This window comes from Martes martes (assembly GCF_963455335.1).
Source record: "Martes martes genome assembly, chromosome: 1".
NCBI lineage: Eukaryota > Metazoa > Chordata > Mammalia > Carnivora > Mustelidae > Martes > Martes martes.
This window is the reverse complement of record NC_137888.1, coordinates 146,410,808-146,423,172: the sequence shown is the minus strand read 5'-3', so window position 1 is coordinate 146,423,172 and position 12,365 is coordinate 146,410,808. Positions and strand designations below refer to the sequence as shown.

The 12,365-nt window shown below is 39.5% G+C and overlaps 1 protein-coding gene across 3 annotated transcripts in view; it reads right to left on the bottom strand.

Annotated features, from left to right (window-relative positions):
• SEC22C (SEC22 homolog C, vesicle trafficking protein) overlaps window positions 1-10,899 on the bottom strand; it is a 29,535-nt gene extending 18,636 nt beyond the window's left edge. For 2 of the 3 annotated variants that reach the window (XM_080824797.1, XM_080824796.1), the window contains exon 1: window positions 10,746-10,885. The gene's annotated coding sequence lies outside the window, so the exon portion shown is untranslated. Of the gene's footprint in view, window positions 1-10,745 lie in introns of all 3 variants that reach the window. The other variant, XM_080824798.1, reaches the window with a different exon arrangement.
• Window positions 10,900-12,365: the final 1,466 nt, after the last annotated feature.

The window sequence follows — 12,365 nt, the reverse complement described above, 5'->3', positions numbered from 1 at the left end:
GTATGGATGTATTCCAACTGTCAACCCCCAATATCCTCTCTAGTGCTATTTTTATAGAACATCTACTATGTGCCAGGTATTGATTTAAACAAGTAAAAAGGAAAACAGTGAACTTTCCAAGTGATAGTAATGGAAGAACCAGTTCTACCACTCTCTAAAGGACCCAAACAACCCCTCCAGGCTCTCTACTTCACCCTCTTGATCCTTTTGGTGATAAAACCTGCCTCTCCTCAAACAATAGCATTCAAGATAGATAAAACCATTGGTCAGTTCTATCAAGTTAGTAGTACTGTAAACTAATGAAACCCACATCCATTTATTTTAAAATTTTTATGATGCTTACATGAAGGGGACACTGATATTAAGGGTCACCTGTGTTTGTGTACATGTATGAGTGTGTAAGTATATAGGACGGCAGCCACCTGAGGCGTGGAGGGATTTTACACACGGCCCTGGAAGTGTCTAAGAACAGAGACAACAGCATTTTATTCCTCTGTGACATATACTTTGTATTCCAAAAGATGAAAAAAACCTAATACAAACAGAGAAAGGCTCATCTTTGTGTCTTCCCAGGGCCTGGTAAGAGCTTTGTATACTGTAGGGATCTGGTGTTTGCAAATTCAGGTTATGAGCTATGATGAGATGGTCTATACTTGAATAAGAGATCTGATCACTGCTCGAAAAGAATGAACTGAGGACTTCTGCTTCTGAAAAGGTGGAGTTTAAGTACTTTTTCCTACTCCCACTAATAGTACTAAAAACCATGGACATTATATATGAGATAAACATAAACATCTGAAAGGTTGGAGAGAAGGTGGCAGACTGGCGAGGGACTTTGGGAACTGGGGAATGACAGAGTTGTGTGAGCTTGCTCAGTTTTCTTTTTGCCTCATATATCCCGGTCTTGGTGCTGGAGAAGCTGGCAACCCAAAAATGCCAATGAATGTAGACAAAAAAAAGAAGGAGGAGGAGGAAAAAAAGACCCAACAATTAAAAAAAAAAAAAAAAAAGCCTTCTCTCACTATCCAAAGAAGCAGGAAAGGTGCATGCAGCCCAGCAAAACAGAAAAGTTTTAGACAAAAACATTCCACTCCAGTCAAACGCCAAAGAAAGACTGTAGTCATCATATATCTACAATAAAGGCTGAATTAAGAGCCCAGACTTCTACTCTTACCTGGCACTAATAAGGTGCCCCCCCCCCCAACTCTCCATGCTGCTGGCATGTCAGAGAAGACCAGGCAGGGAGCTACAGGCAGCAAAAAGCCAACCTCTCCCACTGTATCATTAAGGAGACAGAATTCCTATCTCTGCCCAGCAATAATGAGCAGCCCCTTTCCTCCAGGGAGCCAAAAAGAGGCCCAGTGGGGAAACCTGAACTTTTATTCCCACTTGGCAGTAATGAGATAGTGTTCCCACTTCCCTGCTAACATAAAGGCCAACTAAAACAGATCCAAGTAAGATCCAGAGTCTTGTAACATAACGTCCAAGATGTCTGGGTTTCAATCAAAATTCACTTGGCCATACTAAGAACCAGGAAAATATCAGCTTGAGTAAGAAGAGACCATCAGCTGATGCTAAGACCAAGATGATAGACTTTAAAGTAACTATCATAGTAGCGCCTGGGTGGCTCAGTGGGTTAAAGCCTCTGCTTTCGGCTCAGGTCATGATCCCAGGGTCGTGGGATGGAGCCCCGCTTGGTCGGGCTCTCTGCTCAGCGGGGAGCCTGCTTCCTCCTTTCTCTCTGCCTGCCTCTCTGCCTACTTGTGATCTCTGTCTGTCAAATAAATAAATAAAATCTTTTAAAAAAATAAAGTAACTATCATAAAAATGCTTCAATGAGCAATTATAAACACACTTGAAACAAATGAAAAATTAAAAGTCGCAGCAAAGAAATAGAAGATATAAAGAACCAGATGGAAGTTTCAGAATTTAAAAAATTCTAGAAGTAAAAAAATTCAATAGATGAGCTCAACAATAAAATGGAGGGGACAGAAGAATGATTCAAATCAGTAGACATGAAGGCAGAACAAAAAAAAAATACTTAATTTGAACAATCTGAGAGAAATTAGATTGAAATATATTATACAGAGCCTTAGGGACTGTGGGGCTATAACAAATTATCTAACACACATGTCACTGAAGCACAAGAGAAAGAGAGCAGGACTGAAAAAGTATTCAAAGAGATCAGAAAATTTCCTAAATTTGACAAAAGATATAAGCCAACAGACTCAAAAAGTAGAATAAATCCCAGAAAGGATAAACCCAAAGAAATCCATGCCAACAAATACAACAGTCACTCTCGATAAAACCAGAGACAGAAAAAATGTTGACGGCAGCAAGAAATAATATTGGGGGGGAGGTTGGGGGCCAATTCAAATGACAGCAAATTTCTCATAGAAACCATGGAGGTCCAAAGAAAACATATTTCTCAAGGGCTAAAAGAACTGCCAACCTAGAATTCTGTATTTTCAGCAAAACTATCCTTCAAGAATGAAAGGAAAACTAAACCATATTTAGATGAAGAACACTGAAAGAATTTGTTACCAACACACCTGCTCTAAGAGAATGGCTAAAGGAAGTTCTCTAAACAGAAAGGAAATAATAAAACAAAGAATCTTAGGAAAAAAGAAAACACCACAGAGAGAATAAAAACATGGGAAAATATAAGATACTATCCTTCTTATAAGTTTTGTATATTATGTTTGATGATTGAAGCAATAACTATAACATTTCTGGTGCTCTCAATGTATTTAGAGGAAATATTTAAGAGGAAATATTTAGGGACAGAGATACAAAAGGAGGTAAAGTTTCTATGCTTCACTTGAAATGGTAAAATGCTAACTTCAGGAGACTATGATAAGTCATAAATATGCACAAACGTAGACATATATATATGCATGTATAAGAATGTATATGTATATAAGCATGCACATATATATAATTACATACATATGTACACTGTAGCTGTATACTGGAGCAGCCACTGAAAAAGCTATAAAAAGAGATACCCTCAAAAACACTATACATAGGGGCGCCTGGGTGGCTCAGTGGGTTAAAGCCTCTGCCTTCGGCCCAGGTCATGATCTCAGGGTCCTGGGATCTAGCCCCGCATCGGGCTCTCTGCTCAGCGGGGAGCCTGCTTCCTCCTCTCTCTCTCTGCCTGCCTCTCTGCCTACTTGTGATCTCTATCAAATAAATAAATAAAATCTTTAAAAAAAAAACACTATACATAAATACAAATGGAATTCTAAAAGACATTTGAATTATTCACAGGGATGCAGGATCACAGGATCAAAAAACAATAAACAGAAAACAAAAAATAAAAGAGCATACTTAAGTTCTAATATATCAATGATTACATCAAATCTAAATGGTCTAAATATACATTAAAGACAGAGATTGACAGAGTTGATAAAAGACATGACCCAATTATTTACTTCCTCTAAGAAATTAACTTCAAATATAACAATATAGGTAGATTGAAAGTAAATGAATAGAAAAAAATATACCATGCAAACGTTAATCAAAAGAAAGAGTGGGGCACCTGGGTGGCTCAGTCAGTTAAGCATCCAACTCTTAATTTCAGCTCAGGTCATGATCTCGGCTCAGGTTATGATCTCAGGATTTTGGGATCCAGGCCTGCATTGGATTCTGTGCTCAGCAGGAGTCTGTTTGAGGATTCTCTCTCCCTCTCCCTCTGCCCCTGCCCATGTTCTCTCTCTCTCTCTCACACTCTCAAATAAAAAAAAAAAAGAAAGAAAGAAAAAGAATGAGTTACATTAAAATCAGATAAAGTACACTTCAAAGAAAATTCCAAAGATGGAGAACATTACATAATAATAAAAGAATAAATCTACCAAGAAGACATAAAACTAAACATATATGCACCAAACAAAGTAGGTGAAGCAAAATTGATAAAGTTAAAGGAGAAATAGACGAATCCACAACTACAGTTGAAAACTTCAACATTACTCTCTCAACAATCAATAGAAAACCAGCAAAGATACAGAAGATCTCAACAACACTATCAGCCAAAGTATGTAATCAACACTTAAAGAACACTGCATCCAACAAGAGAGTTCCTTTCAAGGACCCACAGAACATACAGAAAGATAGATGTGGGCCATAAAACAAACCTCAACAAATTTTTTAAAATGCATACAGAGTGTGATCTGGGACCACAATATAATCAATCTAAAAAGTAATAACAGAGAGGTACTAAAAACCTCCAAACACTTAAAAATTACACAACACATTTTTTTTTTACACAACACATTTTTAAATAACCCACGAGTCAAAAAGGAAGTCTCAAAGGAAATTTAAAAATACGCTGAATAAAAAGGAAAACTTATCAAAATTTGTGGGACACAGCTAAAGTAGTGTTAAGAGGGAAATTTATAGCACCAAATCCTAATATTAGAAAAAATAACAAGAGAATACTATAAACAACTCTACATCCATAAATCTGACAATGTAGATGAAATAATCAGTTCCTCAAAAATCACTACCACAATCCACCCAATATGAAATAGGTAATTTAAACAATCTTATAACCAAATTTCCTATTAAGAAATTTTCATTTGTAATTTTAGAACTTCTGCAATCTCCAAGCTGAGATGTTTTCACTGGAGGATTCTACTGAATGTGTAAAAAATGTAACGAAGAATTAACACCAATTCTGCACAAACTCTTTCAAAAAATAAAAGAGGAAATAATTCTAAATTCTTTTTATGAAGATAATATCACCCTGATGTTAAACCCAGAAAACTATAGGCCAATAATCGTCATGAACTTATATGTGAAAATCCTTAACAAAATATTAGCAACCAGAATTCAGCAATATAATAAAATGAATTAGACACTGTAACCAAGTGAGGTTTATTCCAAGGATGCAAGGCTGGCTAAACATAGTAAAATCAGTCACTATAATCCATTATATTATCAGGCTAAAAAAAAAATCACACAATGATATCAATTAATATAGAAAGGACATCTAACGAAATTCAACACTTCCTCATGATAAAATCTTCAGCAAAATACAAAGAGAGGTGAACTTCCTCAACGAGGTGAAGAACATCTTCAAAAAGCCTACAGCTAACATCATACTTAATGGTTAAAGACTGAATGTTTTCCCTCTAAAATCAGATATCAAACAATGATGTCTGTGCTCACAGTTACTACTAAACACATTACTAGAAGTTCTACCCAGTGCAGTAACGCAAGAAACAGAAATAAAAGGCAAATAGATACAAAAGGAAGAAAAAAAACTACTCTTATTTGCCAATGACATAACAATCTACATGAAAAATCCTGAGGAGCCTACCAAAACACCTCCTAGAACTAATGAATTCAAAAAGGTTGCAAGATGTAAGATCAACATACAAAAATCAACTATAGGGTGCCTGGGTGGCTCAGTGGGTTAAGGCCTCTGCCTCTGGCTCGGGTCATGATCTCAGGGTCCTGGGATGGAGTCCCACATCGGGCTCTCTGCTCGGTGGGGAGCCTGCTTCCTCCTCTCTCTCTCTCTGCCTGCCTCTCTGCCTACTTGTGATCTTTCTCTGTGTGTCAAATAAATAAATAAATAAATCTTTTTAAAAAATCAACTGTTTTTCTATAAACTAGCAAGAACACATAGAAAACAAAATTAAAAACAATTATGCCAAATTACAATTACGCCAAAAAAAATCTCAATGAAGCTATCATTTTTTTTAAAGATTTTATTTGTTTATTTGACAGACAGAGATCACAAGTAGGCAGAGAGGCAAGCAGAGAGAGAGGCGGAAGCAGGCTCCCCGCTTGAGCCGAGAGCCTGATGCGGGGCTTGATCCCAGAACCCTGGGATCATGACCTGAGCTGAAGGCAGAGGCTTTAACCCACTGAGCCACCCAGGCACCCCTGAAGCTATAATTTTTAAAATAAAATACTTAGGTATAAATTTAACTCAACATCTATAGGGCTTCTATGCTGAAAACTACAAAACACTGCTGAAAGAAATCAAAGGAGTCTTAAATAAATGAGGAAATATACTATGATCATGGATTGGATGACTCAACATAGTAAAGATGTTAATTCTCACCCAAATTGATACACTGGTTAAATGCACTTCCTATAAAAACAACAGAATGATAGTCTGTAGAGATAGATAAACCTATTCTAAAATTTATGTGGGAAGGCAAAGAATCTAAAATAGCTAAAACAATTTTGAAAAAGAATAAAGTGGAAGGAACCATGCTATCCTACTTCAAGACTTATAATATAGCTACACTAGTCAAGATTGAGTGCTACTGGCAGAGGAACAGAAACAAAGATCAATAGATAATACAGAAATAGACCTACAGAAGTACAGCCAAATGATTTTTGACAATGGTGCAAAAGCAATTCAGTGGAGTGAGGATAGTTTTTTCTATAGTTGGTGCTGAAGCAATGGATATCTATAAGGAAAAAAATTCTTGACCTAAACCTCACACCTTACATAAAAATCAATTCAAAATGTGTCATAAATGTAAATCTTAAAAAATAAAACTATAAAAATGGAAGAAAATATAAGAGGCAATCTTCAGGACTTGGAGAAGAGTTCTTAGACATGATACCAAAAGCATAATCCACAAAAGAAAATACAGTAAACTGGATGTCATCAAAATTAAAAATATTCAATCTGCAAAACCTCCTGCAAAAAGGATGAAAAGGCAATCCAGAGACTGGGAGAAAATATTTTTTAAACCACATACCTGATATATAGATATCTATATAACTGGAATCTATAAAGAACTCTCAAAATTCAACAGTAAAAAAAAATCTAATTAGAAAATGGGTGAAGTACATGAACAGACATTTCACCAAAAAGAATACACAGGTGGCAAATAAGCACATGAAAAGATGTTCAGCATCACTAGCAATTAAGGGAAAAGTAACTTAAAATCACAATGAGATAATACTACATACCTATGAGAACAGCTGAAATTTTTTAAAGTGAAAATATCAAATGCTGGGAAGGCATGCATAGGAACTGAATCTCTCATATGTTACTATAAAACAGAACAGCCACTTGGGGAAAGTAGTTTGGCAGTGTCTTTTAAAACTAAACATGCAATTAACAAATGATCTATCATTCCCACTCCTGGGCATTTATCTCAGAGAAATGAAAATTTATGTCCCCACAAACACCTGTGTACAATTGTTCTTAACAGCTTTATTTATAACAGTCAAGAACAGGAAACAACTAAATATCCTAAAAATAGTGAATGGTTAAAAAAACAACAACAGTACATTCATATAATGGAATACTACTCAGCAGTAAAAAGAAAGGAACTATTGAAACTCAAAACAACTTGCATGGATCTCAAAAGCACTGTGTTGAACAACAACAACAAAAAAAACCCTATCTCAAAAGGTCACGTATCATAGGAATCCTTTTATGTAACATTCTCAGAATGACAAAATTACAGAGATGGAGAAATGATTAGTGGTTGCCAAGGGTTAGGGATGGTGGGGAGGAGGGGAATGAGTGTGACTAGAAAGGAGAACAAGAGGAAGATCTTTGTGGTGAAGCAACAATTCTGTATCTTGACTGTGATGGTGGTTATAGGAAACGACACATGTGGTAAAGTGGCATGGAACTATATACACTTTATACCAATGTTAATTTCCTAGATTTGATATTGTACTATCCTTATTTTTTTTAATTTTTTTATTTTAATAAACATATAATGTATTTTTATCCCCAGGGGTACAGGTCTGTGAATTGTCAGGTTTACACATTTCACAGCACTCATCATAGCCCATACCCTCCCCAATGGCCATTTCCCCACCACCCTCTCCCGTCCCCCCTCCCCCCTGCAACCCTCAGTGTACTATCCTTATTATGTAAGATGTAACCAATGGGGGAAACTAGGTAAAAGGTATATGGGACCTATCTTGGCAACTTCTTATAATTACTTTTAAATAAAATTTGAAGAAAAAAGTATTAACTTAAAGTCTTTATACCACTTACTTAAATTAGGTTTTTTATGTTTAAGTGTCATTTTCAAATATCTTTATAAGTAGGCAATAATTTTTTCTGCTACTTAACTATAGTTTCAACGATTTATGTGGAAATGTTGAAAAACATGTTTTATGGGGTGCCTGGGTGGCTTAGTTGTTAGGCATCTGCCTTTGGCTCAGGTCATGATCCTGGGGTCCTAGGATCGTGCCCAGCATCAGGTTCCTTGCTCGGCGGGAAGCCTGCTTCTCCCTCTCCCACTCCCCCTGCTTGTGTTCCCCCTCTTGCTGTGTCTCTGTCAAATAAATAAATAAAATCTTTAAAAAAAAAAACAAAAACGAAAAACATATTTTATAGCGAGCAGCTCCTTAACTACATGATATTTCCAAACTGGAAGGTACTCTAATCTCAGAATTAATTAAAATAAAAGCTGTTTACTGATAACTCATATTCAGTTTAAAAAACAAGAAGTAGTGGTATAAATCTGGAAAATCATGCCACAATCATAGAAAAAAAAATTATCCATTATATAAGGACAAAGTAGCCTCGGAGTACTCACACAGAGACACTAGTTTGTCTTCGAGGTCTTCCCAGCTCCTTCTACAGGTCAGTAGGCCTCATAACCTGACACCATGCCTGACACACATGAGGAAGGTCTCAGTAAAAACTGCTAAGCAAATGAATGAATGACCTAAGAGCTGCTTTATTTTTGCCCACTGGGAAAAGAAATGTGAGTTTGCAGATCTTGCCATATTCTGATCCATATTTTGAACACTGTTCCACAATAAATTTTTACTTGGAGAGGAAAAAAAATTTATATAGTTTTTTTGAAAGTAGAAACTGAACTAGTAATCAAATATACAGCACCCAAGTTACTATTAGGCTTTATGAAAATTATATCATAATCTGCATCCCCCTTTCCCTAAATCCTCTTCTCAGCATCTATTTATAAACTGCTCATGTCATAGATTATCCCTCTTCTACCAGCAAAGACTTTGTACCTAGCTGGACGCCACCCTTGTTCCCACTGGTTTTTCTCCTTCCCCCTTAAACTTAGCCCTCTCCCAAATCCCTACCACATATACTCCTCCTCCTCCTCCCTCCAAAAGAGAGAGAGAGAAAGAAAACGTGAAAGAAAAACATTAAATAACCAGGTCATGACCAGGCCTTGCAAAAGATTAACATAAGCAAGCAAAAAAAAGTTTTATTCGGTACTCAAATACTCAAACAAGTCTTGACCATAAGGCATATTACCCATTCCTCGAATATACAATGCAGAAAACAATACTGAGTTATGTCATCCTTACTGAATTCATCTTCAGCCACAAGACTTGAGAACTGGTTACCCAATTAAGATTACTCAGGCTCCTTTGTACCATGTTGGCTGGGGACAGTGTGGAGGGCGGGTGGGTTGAGGTCAATTCTTTGTTAGGAGCTAAGAAGAGTAGGGAACTGAACTTGATAGCAGCTAATATTAAATGTGAGGCATTATGCTAGGAACTTTTAAACTGATAATGTTATTTAATGCTAATAACTATCTATGAGGTAGATAATCTAATAATCATAATCTACACTAAATAGGTGGGAAAAATGTAGTTTCAAAGGCATAAGTGATAGAGCCAGGATTCAAAACCAAACTTCCCTTACTCAAAATATTCAAAAGCCTGTGTAAACTTTTCACTTTATTCTGCCTCTCTAAATCCAGTCTTTGGGATTACACCTACTTTCTGCTAGAGCATTACTTACTACTCAACTAATCAGAGACCTGTTAATAGAAGGAACAGAGGCCTAGGGTTACACTTGTTAAAACTGTTCCTTACTCATTGCGTTTCTTTGAATAAGTCAGTTTTCCTCTCTGACCATCAATCACCTTTTGGATGCAGCTGGTTTCTGAAGCTCCTTCTAAGAATAAAACTTTCCAACTCCAGATGTCTTCTGTGTTGTCAACACATACAGATCTATAATAACCATCGTCTAAAAATGTATTTTCCAGAGCAAACTCTATTATATCAACTTAATTCGACTTACCAATATTAAACCACTTTCAATTATTTTACATTCTAATTTTACTAAAATTACCTTTATCAGGATGAATTCTTTTGTAAACCTTAATTAAAATTACGTTACCCATTGGTCTGAACCTTATTTTTTTGTTCTGACCCTGTAACAAATTTCACCAATTACTTTTGGCCACTGGGAATATTCTTTTGTGGCTCTGATTTCTAAAAACCTTTTTTCCCCCAGAGTGCTTTTTATCCTTCTGGCTCCTGAGGTCTAGATGCAAGTCTATAATAGACACAGATGTACATCACCTCCTACACCTGATATTTCGGAAAAGCTGGTCCAATGCACCCAGTATTTGGTAACCCAAATCGTATAATTTCGGCATGCTAAGGAAACTTTGCTATTAAAATTAAACAGTACTCTGACAGGGGCTTCGTGGATAATCAAGGGAACGATCTCCCCCTCTCTCATTTGGACACACCCCTTCTCATCCCATTGGGAGCAGCGCTCGACGCGCATCTGTCATCTTAGGGTTCCTGAAGGCGCGCGCCTCGGTTCTCCCCGAGTCCGGAGAGCAGCCGGGGGAAGAGAGTGGGGCAGACGACTCCTGGAAGCCCCACGAAGCCGGGTGGGGCTAAGCCCGGCCTGAGGGCGGGGCGGGCCCGGGGCCGCCTCCATCTCCAGGCCCGCCCTGCGCCACACCCGACCCCGCCCGCTTTCGGCTAACGGGCCGCGGCGCCCGCCTCCGCCCGCGAGCCCTCACCTCGCCCCGACGGCGGCCTCCGGGAGTCGGCGCCCGCCCGTCGCGCCGCCTCGCCGCCTCGCCGCGGTACCACCCGCAGCCTCCTCTGCAACCTCGGCCCACCGGGCGGACCCGGCCCAGGTCACAGGCGGCCCAGGCGCAGGTAGGCGGTGGTACGCATGCGCAAGTCTTGAATTCTCCATTCGCTGCTGCTAAGCGACACCCTCACCCGGACAGACCAATCCCGGAGCGCTTTCCCCGCCGGTCCCGGAGGAATCTTGAATGAGCGGGTTCTTAAAGGGCTGCAACCCAAATGTAGAGGGGGTGTGGCAGGGGCGCGCGCGCCTCCCAACTTAATTCCCATCTCCTGGCTCTCACCCTCGTGGGTTTGATGTCCAAGCCTGTAATTCCCACGTCCGGAGGTGCCAGGAGACTTCTCGGTCTACGCACGATTCCTGCCGGGGTAGAGTCCACAACTGACGCGCCGAGGCAGGGAGGTTCCGCGTAATTGCGCGACACGCCCCAGCTGTGTGTTCCGCTGTCTGCGCCCCTGGGCGGGAAGCAAGATAGGCAAGATAGGCAAACCAAAGAGCACAGCCTCCTGCCACACTGGATGAGGTGCTAAAGTCCGACCTCGGAGGGACACATCCCAGTCTGGGGATGGGGGCATTCATATCACAGATGGATGATCCAATGCAGAGGAGCAGAATTCGTCCATTTACTTTTCGTCCAACAAATTTTGAGCACCTGCTTTGTGCCAGACACTCTACCAGGCACTGGGGACACAACGAGGAACTCCTGACACTAAAAACTATGTTAAGAGAGGGCAGAGTGAGAGCACCCATCAAACAAACAATTACACATATGTTCAAATACAAACTGAGGTATGTGTTCTTCAGAGAAGAACAAGGTTTTTCAGAGAAGTTACAGGAGGTTCTGTTCTGAACTTGGGAGTAGGAGGCGGCTTCCTTGAGAATGTGACACCTGCTGACTAGTAGCTAACTAGGCAAAGGGGGAAAGAAGAGTGTTTCAGACAGAGGATAGAGTATGTATAAAGAACAGGGAGGGGGCGCCTGGGTGACTCAGTGGGTTGAACCTCTGCCTTCGGCTCGGGTCATGGTCTCGGGGTCCTGGGATCGAGCCCCTCATTGGGCTCTCTCCTCAGTGGGGAGTCTGCTTCCTCCTCTCTCTCTCTCTCTCTCTGTCTGCCTCTCCACCTGCTTGAGATCTCTGTCTGTCAAATGAGTGAATAATATCTTAAAAAAAAAAAAAAAAGAACAGGGTGGCTCCTCGGAGGGATGAAAAGAAACAGGATAGTACGTGAGAACCTAGTGTTTAACAGGCACAGAATTTCAGTTGGGGAAGATGAAAAATTTCTGAAAAATGAATGGTAGGGATGGCTGCACAACAACGTAAAACTTTAAATGTCACAGAAATGTATATTTAAAAATGGTTAAAGTTGGGGCGTCTGGGTGGCTTGGTTAAGTATCTGCTTTCAGCTCAGGTCATGATCCCAGGATCCTGGAAGTGAGCCCAATGTCAGGCTCCTTACCCAGCAGAGAGTCTGCTCTTCCTTCTGCCCCTCCCTCCCATTCGTGCTCTCTCTTGCTCACTCTCTCTCTCAAATAAATAAATAAAATC